Below are 12500 nucleotides of genomic sequence, written 5' to 3'. Positions count from 1 at the left end.
CCGTCTAGGGAAACAATGCATAGAAGCCAGAAACAAGGCAAATAGGGTACTAGGTTTAATTTTTAGGAGTGTTAAAAGTAGAAGGCCGGAAGTAATATTAAAGTTATACTTGGCGCTGGTCAGACCTCATCTAGACTACGATGTGCAGTTCTGGTCCCCACATTACAGGAAAGATATAGGTCTATTAGAATCAGTACAGAGGAGAATGACTAAAAGGATACAGGGCATGAGGAGTATTCCTTACGAGGCGAGGTTGAAGCTGTTAAATTTACATTCTCTAGAGAGACGTAGGTTAAGAGGGGACCTGATAGAAGTCTTTAAGTGGTATAAGGGTTATAACAAGGGGGATGTAAGCAAAATTCTTAGGATCAGCAACCAGGGTAGAACAAGAAATAACGGGTTCAAGCTTAAAAAAATTAGGTTTAGGAAGGAGATAGGAAAAAATTGGTTCTCAAATAGAGTGGTAGATGAGTGGAACGGACTCAGTAATCATGTAGCTAGTGCTAGGACACTAGAGAGCTTTAAGAGAAGATTACACAAGTTTATGGATGGGGATAACAGATGGAAATAGGTAAGTGTGTTTCATACAGGGACTGCTACGTGTAAGCCTGGTCGTTTCTTGCAGCCTCCCTTATTTCTTATGTTCTTATGTAATACTACGTCATTTTGATTAATGAACAGGTTAGCTAGCAGTGGTCAGGAGTCGAGTAGGTTTCAAGTTTCTTTGCCCGGGTGCGCGAGACATCGAGACGCGCGCAGACTCGCAGCAAAGCGAGGCTTAGTGAACACCCGCACAGCCACCCGCCCTCACTTGACAGACGGCTCTCTCCCAGCACTGCAAACACAGGTACGGGATTAATAAGTAGCCTAACACGTACGCAGGCCTGTATATAGTGTAAACTGGGCTTGTATAGCGAAACGGGTGCCCAGAACTTAACCCATCGCCTACCCTATTACCTCAGCACCACCCCATCACCACCACCATCGCCAACAAAGGACGTACAAATGGGTCATCCGAGTTACCAGAGTTTATCGCGCAATTAACCTAATTAAGCAATGGCTGTTATTAGTGCAAATTTAGCGTCGATGTTTCGTGTCCCCGTGTCTCTTCACAGCCAGTTTTCACACGGAAGGCGAGGCGCTCAAGCTTAGAACTCTTTTTATGGAATCGTGTCCCCTTTTCTTCCTCGTCCTCGATGGCCTCGTCCTCCTGAACCTGTTTCCTTTATAGATCATTGAGTATTTAGAGCGGAGGAGGAAGAGAGATGGAAAAGAGAGGAAGGGCAGGAGGAAAAGGTGGGAGGAAGGGAAAAAGGATAGATTAAAGCAGTGTTAACGTGTGTGTGTGTGGCTGTGTGTGTGTGTGTGTGTGTGTGTGTGTGTGTGTAGGTTAGTCAGTCAGTCAGATGAACAACAGTTAAAGCAAAGTAGTTATTAAAGAATAGTTGCAAAATACTGCATTGTATATCTGCATAATAGTGTACATATGTACATCCAAAACCTTCAATTTTCTTTAATACTCGCATAGCTGCACATTTCACACTCAGCCTTTTATACAAACAAAACAAAATGCATCCAGTGTAACTTCACACCTGTCATGACCTTTGGATGCCTGACAAGTGTGCGCTCTCTCTCTTGGTCTTTGTGATTCCCTTACAGTGTACGGCGGTCCTTGCAGCAGAAGCAGAAGGGAAAGGAGCGGCGGCAGCGCTTCTGCTCCTCCTGAAGACGCCGTTAGCAGAAGGGTGAGTGTTCTTGCTGTGCCCTTTGTTTTGTTTAACCTGGAGGAGGAGGAGGAGGAGGAGGAGATAGATAGATAAATAGATTTAAGGTTTATAAGAAGTAGAATGGGAAGAATATTAGAGCGAAGGACGGAAGGAGGCACGCAGTGGGTGGTGTGAGGTGGTGGGTCACTTGTCTTGTTCCTGTGGGGCGTGGCGCGTCTTGACAGGCGGCGAGGTGGTGGTGGTGCCTCCCGAGGCGGCGAGGGCAGTGTTGCGAGTGGTCACTGCGTCGCGCCTCGCCCCAGGCAGGCGTGGGTCACCGCGTGCTGCTCGCATGACACTTTTTGTGGCGTAAATTGAGCTGCGGTCTCGCACGCACGCACGCATGCCGCGCACCCCGCCCTGCCATGCACAGGCTGGGCACTGGCTGCCTGTCATGCATGTACATTGTCTTGCACGAACACGCGCTCCGTACGCTTGTTTGCCGCCACGCACGTACGGACGGACAATATGCACCCTCGCTGGTGTGCACTCACGCACGCACGAGCGCTATCCTCACGCTCGACGAGGCGTTTTCTCTCACGCTTAATTACTGTCGGCAAATAATTAATTATTAATATTTTTTTGCAAAGCTTCAACTCTGGCTGGCGCTCATGTGTGGACGTGAGGGGGAGGCATACATACATACATACATACTCGTACATACATACATGCATAAGTAAATAGTACACGCATACTTACATAAATATGCATGCACGTATTCTTGGACTCGCACACGCATGCATATGTAATAAGCAAGCAGGGAGACAATGAGGCGTGGACACACACACACACACACACACACACACACACACACACACACACATACAGGTTTTCGGTGTACCAGAGAGAGAATATGAAATTTAGAAGCCCACTAATTCCGTGTTGGAAAGCGGGGAGAAATTTCAGTATTGTTTTCTTTCCTTCTTTCCTCGCCTTTCTCACACTTCTTACTTTTCTTGAATTACTTTTCCTCTTGTTTAAAAGTGAAATTAAACTTTAAGCTCATGTTCCTCGCTACAAATACACACTCCCTTCTCCCTGTTACTCTCTCCCTTACGCGCATCCCGGGTCGTGGGGCGCCTCGTCGTCTCCTCAAATGGCAAGCTTGTGGTGGAAAACTTTGCTGGGCGGCTCAGCGTCGTGGTTGAATTAAGCCAGCCATCCCCTGTCCCCGGTCTCATCTCTCTCAGCTTTACGGCCACTTGGTGTCCGCGCCTTAGTTGTGCCTGTCTCGCCCCTGTAACTCCGTATCGCCGTTATACAGCTGACTGACCCCTGTAACTTGCTGTCCTCGCCTTAAATGCCTGTCTCGCCCCTGTAACTCCCTGTTTTGCCGGTACAGCCGTCTGGTCCCTGCAAGTTGCTGTAAGTTGCTGCTCGATCTTCGTACCGAGTTGTCTCGCCTTGGTTCAGCTGCCCTGTGCTTCTAACCTGCTGTATTAGTCCCCTGTTGCCACCTGTCGTTCTCTCTCCTCAGGGTTTTAGACTGTTATCATCTGGCGTCTCAATAACTTCGGCTGTCTCACTTGTAGCCAGCTGTTGTTGCCTCTCCGGCTTCCTAACCTCTGTAACCAGTTGTTTAGTCTATAACCAGCTGTCCTATAACTGACTGTCTACCCCATCCAGCCCTGCCTCGTCTGTTAGTGGTGTATTAAGCCATAAACCATTGTTCCCCGCATACAAGGAGCGCCTCAGGGTTACCAAAGTTCAGGTTTAACCGCTGCTGTTCCCTGGAAAGAATTTAGACTCGTAATAAAACTTCTCCCGCGACTATCTCTTCATAAACAAACAGAACTTGCGAAGGGAAGAAAGAGCAAGAGATGAACAAGAAAGGAAAGAAAGAAAAACAGTGAGGATGTGATGGTGTAAGAAGAAAATGGGGGAAAAATATTATTTCCTTTGTTTTGTGGAAGTGGAACCGTAGAGGGAAGGATTTAAAAGAAAGCATTTGTGGTCTTTTTTTTTCTTTTTTTTTTCATAATGTTCGACTCCCAAGCACAAGATGGCCGCGTTTTTATAAAGAACACAAGGCTGTCACGTGCCAAAGCTGTACACGCCAGACTGTCTTAAGCTTTAAACTATTCCAGGCTTTAACTGCAATTTTACAAGACTTGTGTATTGTGACGTAACCTTGGATAGAATTTCGTGTAACTTCCTGCTGGCTTTGGTGTGTCAAGGCTGCAAAACTGTGGTATTTGTTTGTTTGTTTGTTTATTTATGATTCTTTGAGTCTGGTTAAAGGTACGAGAGAGAGAGAGAGAGAGAGAGAGAGAGAGAGAGAGAGAGAGAGAGAGAGAGAGAGAGAGAGAGAGAGAGAGAGAGAGAGAGAGAGAGAGAGAGAGAGAGAGAGAGAGAGAGATCCAGCTCAATATGCCGTTCCAAATAAGACAATTACCCAAAATAGAAAATAAAAGTTGCCTAATTTAGTCTTGTGGATTAAAATTTTTACCCTCAGCATTAAAAAAAGTGGAGGTTATTAAAGTTTTCGGATAAATTTGTCCTGGATTGGAATAAACAAATTGACGCTTTTTTTTTCCTAATTTCAACGGTTTGTTTTTTTTATTTTTTTTAACCTTTATTTTTTTCTTTACCTCGGTGTTAAAAAAAAGTCCCAATTATGAAGGCTTTCCAATGAATTTACTTCCGATCAGTATAGACAAATAGAAGCTTTATCATTTATTTATTTCTTCTTTACCTTCAAGCAAGTTTTCTTCACCCTCAGTGTTTAAAAAGTCCAGATTGCTGAGGCCTTCTGATGAATTTGCCCCGTATTGGCATGGACAAGTAGAAGCGTTGATGGAGACAAAGAGACCGTCTTGGTGGGGTTAGTGTGTAGCCACGTGGGATTGGAGACAGCTAGGCGCCACTGGTCATGCCCCATCTACTCTCCCTGGACCTCTCTACCCCTCTTCCTCTCCCCACTTCCCCCTCTCCCCTCTTCCCCTTTTCCCTTCGCCCCTTCTGCTCCCTCTTCCCCCTCTCTTCCCCCTGGCACCCTCCGACCCCTCTGAGACCCCCACACCACCGCTCTACCCCCCTTCCCCTTCTCCCTCTTCCCACTCTCCCCTCTTCCCCTTTTCCCTTCGCCCCTTCTGCTCCTTCTTCCCCCTCTTCCCCCTGCCACCCTCTGACCCCTCTGAGACCCCCACACCACCGCCATGTCTCCTTAAGGAAGCTGTTTGTTACGCAGTGCAGTAAGGAGACCACCACAACAGTTACTACTACTACTATAATTTTTTTCTTGTTCTTCCCTTCCTTCTATTATACCTTCTCATTTTTCTCTTTCTACTCCTTCATCCTCCTCTTCCTCCTCCTCCTCCTCCTGCATTATACTTACATCCGTGAAAAACAGAATATATAATGAGAAGACACTTAGCATCCTCCTCTCCTCTCCTCTCCTCTCCTCTCTCTCCTTTACTGTGTTCTTTGTGCATGCATTCATTTCGGTCCATGAGAGTGCAAAGAAAAGAAAAATTTAGTTGAAGTATATGTAAGTACGCCTGTCTTGAATTTACACATTTGGGGGGTATATTGTGTGACCCCCCCTCTCTCTCTCTCTCTCTCTCTCTCTCTCTCTCTCTCTCTCTCTCTCTCTCTCTCTCTCTCTCTCTCTCTCTCTCTCTCTCTCTCTCTCTCTCTCCCTCCAGGGAGGTGAGAACAAGGTGTGTGGAAGGACAGGTGACAGGTGTGGCACTCCAGGTGTGTTGCCGAGTCACCTGTCTTGTTAATTATGCGAGGCAGTGCTTGGTGGGGCGTGAAGTGTGTGTGTGTGTGTGTGTGTGTGTGTGTGTGTGTGTGTGTGGTCAGAGGAGAGTGTAAAATGAACTACACATAATACAGTCTTGTGCTGAAAGGATAAATAAATAAATAAACGTAAAATGGGAAATAGATAAGTAAAATAAATGAAAATACGAAAAAATAAATGAAAATACGAAGAAATGCATTGAAGAAAAAAGATTTGCTGACTTAAAAATAATGAGAAAATAAAATAAAGCAATAAATTCTAAATGCTTAAACAATTACACAATTAGACGCTACAAGTAGAAGTAACCACACGGAAACGAAATAATCAGAACTCAAGTTATTTTCCCTTGCCTTGAGGATTAATATTACTTTGAGACACGTTCTGAACTACTCTTTAAGTTTTCCCCCTTGCCCTAAGTTTCCCAAGCTCCCTCAACCGCAGCTAAGGAGGGAGAGTTTCAGTCGCATTCCTCTCCCTCCTCCTCCTCTCACCCTCTCTCCCTCACGCGTCGCAGCTCGCCACTATTGTCCGGGAGAGGAAAAGACACGCAAATGTTACAAGTTCAGGTGAAGTTTGAAATTTGGATGGCGGCTTGGGAATGTTTCGATGTTTGCCGTGTCCAATTAGTGAATGTCATGTTAATGTGTCGAGTTGCGGGATCGAGAGAGAGAGAGAGAGAGAGAGAGAGAGAGAGAGAGAGAGAGAGAGAGAGAGAGAGAGACAGAGACAGAGCTTCCATTAATATGTGCATGAATAGAATGGTGAATGGACCTATTCGAGTAAATATTGAGAGAAATGAAGGTTGGATCTTTGTGAATGTGGATGTACATAGCTGAGTTAAATGTGGAATGGTTGGATTTAGAATAGTAATAGTGGTGAAAGCAGTGGTGGTGGTGATGCTGAAAGTGAAATATGCAAATGAGCTAAAGAATAAACAGCATAGTGACTAATATAATAATAATATCATACAGGTGTGGATATACAGGTGGATAAATCAGGTGAGGCAGCCAGGTGGAAGAGCAAGGGTGGCCGGGGACGATGGGAGAGAGGAACAGGGAGGGAGGGAGGGAGGGAGGGAGGGAGGGAGGGACAAAGTGAGAGAAAGGAGAGGAGGAGGGAGAGAAGGGAAGCATGGGGAGAAGAGAGAGAATGGAGGAGTAGGAAGAGGGAAGGACAAGGGTGGAAAGTGGAGAATGGAGGAGTAGGAAGAGGGAAGGACAAGGGTGGAAAGTGGAAGAAAGAAGGGATATTGTGGGAGGAAGGGAGGAGGAAGGGGCAAGGGAGGGCAGGGGACAGCAGGGGGAGGAGGGAGGGGCAAGGGAGAGCAGGGAACAGCAGGGGGAGGAGGGAGGGGCAAGGGAGAGCAGGGAACAGCAGGGGGAGGAGGGAGGGACAAGAGAGAGCAGGGGACAGCAGGAGGAGGGATGGGCAAGAGAGAGCAGGGGACAGCAGGAAGAGGGATGGGCAAGGGAGAGCAGGGGACAGCAGGGAGAGAAGGGAGGGACAAGAGAGAGCAGGGGACAGCAGGGAGGAGGGATGGGCAAGGGAGAGCAGGTAACAGCAGAGGGAGAAGAGAGGGGCACAGCAGGGGGAGAAGGGAGCGGCAGGGGAACAGCAGTGGGAGGAGGGAGGAACAAAGGGGGGAGGGGCAGTAAGCCTGAGAACTCTAGCTAAGTAATTACAAACTTGTCCGGAGCTGCGATGATGTAATTAAAAGGATCAGAATATATTGCCTCGATGATGTGAATATAATAACGCAAAAAACTTTATAAATTAAGCATCATATTTCAAGAGTGGATGTATATATATATGTGTATATTTATTTTTTTCTCTATTTTAATTTGATATATTTTGCAAGCTAAATTGAAGTGGGGAAGATGATTGCTTTCAACACACACACACACACACACACACACACACACACACATTTTTCTTTCTTCTTTATATTTATTTGGGAAATTCACTCCCCCTTCCTTTCTGCTAACTTATCCATAACTTAAATTAATCCAACTTACACTCATTTCAATCCTAATTCAACTTAACTGATCGCAACATACCCAAACTTACTCCAACTTACCCTAACCTACCCAAGTGTATCCCTAACTCATTGCACCTTGCCACAATTCATTCCTAACTTATCCAAACCTACTTGTAACATATCCCAACTCCAACTTAACCTCCTTAGCTTCCACTGCAGGTATAAAAGAATATTCACACGAGAAATTTATTCCTCCTTACCTCCTGCTCTCCCTCCTCACCTCTGCCTCCCCCTGCTCTCCCCTGCTTAACCTCATACCCCTCGGCTTTTGATGTAGGAATGAAAAAGAGAGAAAAACAATAATAGCACCTGAGCTCTTGCACACCTGCACACGGACTAATTAATGACTCGTGTAAGCCACACAGGTAAGCAGAGATAAGCAGGTAGTGAACAAAAAGGCAGCAAAACACTAATTTTCACGAACATAACACTGCTATCTGATTTACCACCACCACCACCACCACCACCACCACCACTAGGAACAGAACAGTAAAAACGAGGATGAAAGAAAGAAATCAGTCAGGCGTGGAAATACTAGTAAGGCGAAAAGAAGTTAGGATATAAATGAAAGAACGAAGAAGGAATAGAACACGAGAGCGCGAAGAACAAGCAGCAGCAGACCTTTAGACCCCAAGGAGGTTGTCTGTGTTGAGTTTACGATTGAGAGAGAGAGAGAGAGAGAGAGAGAGAGAGAGAGAGAGAGAGAGAGAGAGAGAGAGAGAGAGAGAGAGAGATAAAACGAATGAAGGATGGAAAAAGGCGAGGGCAGGCAATCTTTCGCCAATACTTAGACAAACTTTGCAACAACCTGGGAAGGATTAGCGAAACTTGTCCTGTCTGACGCGGCTTCTCTTTTGATCAATCTTTCAACAGCTTTCAACACGAGCTTCAATCCCACTGAAGGTCAACATCCCAGAAACTAAACTACCCATCTTTCTAAAGTAATTCTCAAGTCAATCCACCGAATCAATCCACCGAATCAATCCACCGAATCAATTAATCATGCAGTAAGTCACTTGTTTCTTCTAATCCTGCTTAGCCTAACTTAACCTGCCGAATCAGTCCACCAAATTAATTATGCAGTCAGTCACTTGCTTCTTATCCTGCTTAACCTAACCTAACCTAACCAATGCTAACCTAACCCAACCCAACCCAACCCAACCCAACCTAACCTAACCTAACCTAAGCCAACCTAACCTAACCTTTAAGAGAGGCAATGAGTTTTCCTTTTTTCGGCTCTTCGGTCTCCCTGGCATAAATGAAAGAAGGTTGTTAATGATGAGATGTTGCTGTAACGGACACGAGTTGGAGTTGGGATTAAATGCAAAACATACTGGATTTTACTGTTGTTTTCGCAGGATTATACCGAAAAGAAAACGAGGGATTTTGTAATTCTCTCTCTCTCTCTCTCTCTCTCTCTCTCTCTCTCTCTCTCTCTCTCTCTCTCTCTGGGCGTGTAGTGTGGCATTCAAGTGTTTTGTCTTTAAATCGCTTCATTATCATATTACTTAATAATACTAATTACATTTACTGACGGCTGTTTCAGTCTTGCAGCTCATTTAATCTTTACTAATTAATTATTTACTAATTAATTACTAGCTAGACAACACGACATTTTTCTCAAATCTCTAGCTAATTGTTCCCACTCCCCGTACATTCACGCACCCGACATGTTAGCTAAGGGACCGCGGGAGGCCCTGGGGGATGCCCTGGATTAGGCCCTGGGGAGAACACGGAGGGATAGATTGGGCTCCTCTTCTCCCAGGGTAAAGGTGACCTGCTGCACTGGAGTCTGGTGGTAACTTACACGGTTCACTAAAGGTGTGCTGGGGCGGTTCATCCTTACCATTGCTAAGTTTGATTCGTGCTCTGAAACACTTGTGCAGCACCCCCGCTACTTTCCCAAGGCTCTGTATTAAGTTACACGAATCTTTAAGGATGTTTTTAGGAGTGTAGTGATGGATTAACAAGATTTCTTTATTATTAAGAGGAGAAACCAACTTGAGAACCTCCACTAATTTCCAAGGGCTCTATATTAAGGTACACGTGTCTTTAAGGATGTTTTTATGGCTGTAGTGATGGAATAGCAAAATTTCTTTATTATTAATAGGAGAAACACTCTTGAGAACCAGGCTGATCACCCCTGTGGCCTTTGAAAATGGTCTTTGCGTGAGAGAGACAGCAGAAGGTTTGAGTACAGGCCTTATTCCTGCTGTAATGGTTGTATCGCTGGTGTTGTATTACAGCTGGTGTTGGTGTGGCTTGGTAAACATTGCCTTCCCATCAGAGGGGAGTGTCAATCATAATGATAACGCTTGTTTGTAGATGGTGACAGCACGGGTGTGTTTAAATCCTCATTCACCACCACCACCACCACTACTACTACCACCACCACTTCATGTCCTCATCCTCCATCACTTTCCACATCACCACTCCCATGACCACCACCACCACCACCACCACCACCATCACCACCTGGCTCTTCGCGGGTCCTTAGCCTCGCACAAAGTTGTAATGGCCCCCTACAAATCACCTTCTTTCGCCGCGTCTGCCCGTAACTCAGCCCGACGCTCCACTTAATGCCTGGAGTGGCCGCCGCTTTTTGCTCGCCCAGAATTTACACGCAAGTGAGCGGCATTTTGTTTCCCAGGCAAGAACTTGTGCTGTTCCTGCCTGGCCGCTTGCTGTGTCTCCTCGGGGGTCTGTTGTGAGCGACGAGGAACCCCGAGGAGGAGGAGGAGGAGGAGGAGGAGGAGGAGGAGGAGGAGGAGGAGGAGGAGGAGGAGGAGGAGGAGGAGGGTATGCGACATTTTTTCTTTCTTTTCTTTTAATTTCGTCTTAATTCTTCTGAAACACGAGGATTATATTAAATTTCTTTCGTAGTATGCGAGTTTTTTTCTTTTTTCCTGTTCTCTTTTCATCTTGCCTTAATTCTTCTTGAAACACGAGCATTATTTTTTTATTTCTTTTTTCGCCTTCTCTCTCCGCATTGTCGTAAGAAGTGGCGGGCGCAGAAATGAAGGCGAGGGAAGAGCCGGGAACTTCTTCACTTGGCTACTCTTTGTAACTTCCATGAATCGTGAGGGGGAGAACAGAATGGCGGACTTGTTTTGCTTGGGATTAATTTTGTCCCTTATTTTTGTTTATTTGAGCTTATCTTCTCTGCCGCGAGTCAAAAGAAAGTTTGGATGTACCAGTTTCTCTTCCCTCTTTCCCTCTTTCCCTCTCTCCCGAAACGCGCCGCAAAACATGTGCCTTCATCACCCGAACGTTACTGAATATCTGGCCTAGAATTTATTGGGCCTCACTGGAAGGACAGTTTGGCTTAATTATGAATACCACTTTATTGTAGAAATTCGATATACTGCGTGCGGCAAATCTAATATACGAGTATATATATGTGTGTGTGTGTGTGTGTGTGTGTGTGTGGTATTAATTTATTTATTCAGGAAGGCTGTGGTGATGTTATGGTTCGTACACACACACACACACACACACACACACACACACACACACACACACACACACACACACACACACACACACACACACAGTAATATTATGAACCTTATTTGTGGTTTGTCTCTAGAATATGTAAACTATTATCGTGGAGAGAAATAACACACACACACACACACACACACACACACACACACACACACAGGTAAGTACATATTCTCTCACCTGTAATCACGTACATGCATTGGATTTATATTACTTTATACCTGAATATTAATTTACTTTACACACCGTTTGTTTTTCCTTTGTTTTCTCCAGGTGACCGTGATTAATGGTGGCAGTGGTGGTGGCGGCGAGTGACTGATGTACGAGTTAATTGTAAGTATTCTTCATTCTGATATTGGTACTGCCAGTTAAGTAGTTATTATTAGATAGTAAATAATAGTTGTTTGTTGACATACTGCTTCTATTACTTCTATTACTACCAACAAAATCCTAACCTAAACTAATTGGTACTGCCAGTCAAGTAGTTATTATTAGATAGTAAATAATAGTTGTTTGTTGACCTACTGCTTCTATTACTACTACTATTACTACCAACAAAATCCTAACCTAACCTAACCTAACCTAACGTACCAAGAACAGCCAGTAAGTGTTAGCCTGATGACTTCTCACAGCTTCGTTACTTCCTCCCGTTACTACCACCACCACCACCACCACCACCCGGAAAACAATCTCAGCAGCAGAGGGAACGCCCGGACAGCACGCGAGGCAGTCCGTCCGTTCTAGCGATCACGGAGGGGAAAAAAGGGAGAAGAAATGTAGCAGAATAGATAACCCTCATGCTTTCCCCTCCCCTCTTTAAGCTCCCCTCTTCCTCTTCCCCTGAGATGCATATCCCCGACGTTTGAGGAAAATCTGCCTCGCTTGTACGAGTACTATTGGTGCTTAGGGTCCCGCGTACCGTCTGTGAGGCGCCGCTGTGCCGGGGCGATCTATGCTGAAGGTTAGGGGGCACGGAGGGGTGGTGGGGCTGTGAGGGGGAGGGGAAGGGGGTAGTAGATAGTGTAGGTCTTATATTCATCAGGAAAGATTTGAAGACGTAGACTTTTTTTTTTACTATAATCTATTCCATGTTAATTTACACGTGAACTGGGAAGCCATCTTAATCCTGAGTCTTCATCTGTGTGTGTGTGTGTGTGTGTGTGTGTGTGTGTGTGTGTGGAGATGAAGAAGGCTGTAGATCAAAGGTCGTTGCCTCTGTGGTCGTAGTTTGTCATTGAGGTGGCCGTGATTAATATTGCCTCGGGGCCGTCATATCAGGCGTCACCCACTCCTCATTCATCATCATTCCCGCCTATCTGTGTGACCCATCCAGAAAGAGCGGGAGGGAGAGGGGGAAGGGAGAGGTAGTACATTGCTATCACCTTCACTGAAACTTGTACTTTTTGTAACTCCTTCTCCTCCCCCTCCCTCTCCCTCTTCCTCTCCC

General features: G+C 45.5%; 1 protein-coding gene across 6 annotated transcripts in view; it reads left to right on the top strand.

The window, feature by feature from the left end:
- LOC135115982 (uncharacterized) overlaps positions 1 to 12500 on the top strand; it is a 124994-nt gene that overhangs the window by 464 nt on the left and 112030 nt on the right. For 5 of the 6 annotated variants that reach the window (XM_064033181.1, XM_064033178.1, XM_064033179.1 and 2 more), the window contains exons 1-3: positions 1 to 847; positions 1660 to 1745; positions 11327 to 11386. The exon at positions 1 to 847 is cut by the window's left edge. The gene's annotated coding sequence lies outside the window, so the exon portion shown is untranslated. The remainder of the gene's footprint in view (positions 848 to 1659; positions 1746 to 11326; positions 11387 to 12500) is intronic. The other variant, XM_064033177.1, reaches the window with a different exon arrangement.

Source organism: Scylla paramamosain, chromosome 30, assembly GCF_035594125.1.
Source record: "Scylla paramamosain isolate STU-SP2022 chromosome 30, ASM3559412v1, whole genome shotgun sequence".
In the NCBI taxonomy this organism is placed as follows: domain Eukaryota; kingdom Metazoa; phylum Arthropoda; class Malacostraca; order Decapoda; family Portunidae; genus Scylla; species Scylla paramamosain.
Note: the sequence above shows the minus strand (reverse complement) of the source record. Positions and strands in the feature narration are given on the sequence as shown.